Raw genomic sequence first — 1,493 nt, 5'->3', positions numbered from 1 at the left:
GAAGAATTGAAGAGAGAATGATCTTAACTCTTAGGGGGCAGATTTGTGGTTAGGATAGGAATATACCGAGTCACCGGGCTTAATTAAATATCGTAATCTTAATGCGTTCTTAATATATTGATTCCATAGGAATATATGCATTAATCTATTTTGAATAGGGGAGTAATACTTCGGGAGAAAGCTATGAGAGCAATTATCGATTAATTAGCAACCATGAGTGAATTCTATGAAAGAGAGAGTTAACTAGAACGCAATATAATTGGTAAATCGATCACAACCCTGGAATATTTGTCTCTACTGAATACACCATAATTATTTTGCTATTTGATAATTTAGTTACTACTTAGAATTATAGTTTAGTGTAATCACATTCTTGAACTTGAATTTGGCTTGACTGAATAACAGTCTTGGTGAATTTAGTGGGTAGTTGATGCAAGTCTATGTGGGTTCGACACTCGACTTATCATTTTATTACTTGTACAACCACGTATACTTGCGTGTGCATTTGAGAGTGACAAGTTTTTGACGTCGTTACCGGGGACTTGAATATTGACTACTTTCTAGTTTCTACTTTCATTGTTTATTTCGTCAAGTCTAACGTTACTTTATTGTTGCTCTGATCTCGGGAACTTTTATTGAATGCGTAGGGTCAGGAACCAGGACCGAATTCAAGGCTTTGACCCTGAACCTGAGAGAACATTTCATAGGAGGTTGAGGGAAGCAAGGAACGCGAATAATATTCAGGCACTTGTTCAATTTCATGTGAACATGGCAGATGAACATATGGTTGTTCAGGAGGTGGCAATGCCCAGCATTGCTAATGTCACCTCCAGCATTGTGAAACCCAGGATCACTGGGCACTTTGAACTGAAACAGAGCATGATCCAGCTACTTCATGTGAATGGGCAGTTTAAGGGTCTTCCACACGAGGAACCACAACAGCATATCCTGGATTTCTTGTAAATTAGTGATACTTATACCACTAACGGGGTCACTCCAAACTATGTAAGGCTCACACTTTTTCCATTCTCTCTGTTGGGCGTAGCAAAGGGATGGCTGAAGGCAAAACCATCTAATTCTAATACATCATGGAATGATTTGGCCAGGAAATTTTCGGCAAGGTTCTTCCCTTCATGCAAAACTGCAAAGATCAGAAGTGAGATAGTCGCCTTCAAACAGAAAGCGGGAGAATCTTTATACTCAACTTGGGAGAGGTTCAAGGGGCTACTCGGAAATTGTCCTCATCACAATCAGAAAAACGAAGTATTAGCTCACACTTTCATAGAAGGGTTCCATTCTGAAACAAAAAATATGGTAGATGTTGCAGCTGGAGGTCAAGTGTTGGAGAAAAGCTTTGACGAGATATATGCATTATTGAAAAAATTCTCCAAAAGCAATCCGTATTGGAAAGGAGAAATGGGCAGACACACGGTACAAAAATCTACAGGGGTTTTCGAGTTAGATGTCGTGTCGGCATTATTAGCGCAGATTTC

General features: G+C 39.3%; 1 non-coding gene across 1 annotated transcript; it reads right to left on the bottom strand.

Moving 5' to 3' along the window:
- Positions 1–1,146: 1,146 nt before the first annotated feature.
- On the bottom strand, positions 1,147–1,251 carry LOC142173136 (small nucleolar RNA R71). The gene has a single exon (XR_012702568.1). It is a non-coding gene; the product is annotated as a small nucleolar RNA R71 (small nucleolar RNA).
- Between the last annotated feature and the right edge of the window lie 242 nt (positions 1,252–1,493).

Source organism: Nicotiana tabacum, chromosome 18 (genome assembly GCF_000715075.1).
Source record: "Nicotiana tabacum cultivar K326 chromosome 18, ASM71507v2, whole genome shotgun sequence".
NCBI lineage: Eukaryota > Viridiplantae > Streptophyta > Magnoliopsida > Solanales > Solanaceae > Nicotiana > Nicotiana tabacum.
This window is presented reverse-complemented; position numbering and strand designations above follow the sequence as displayed.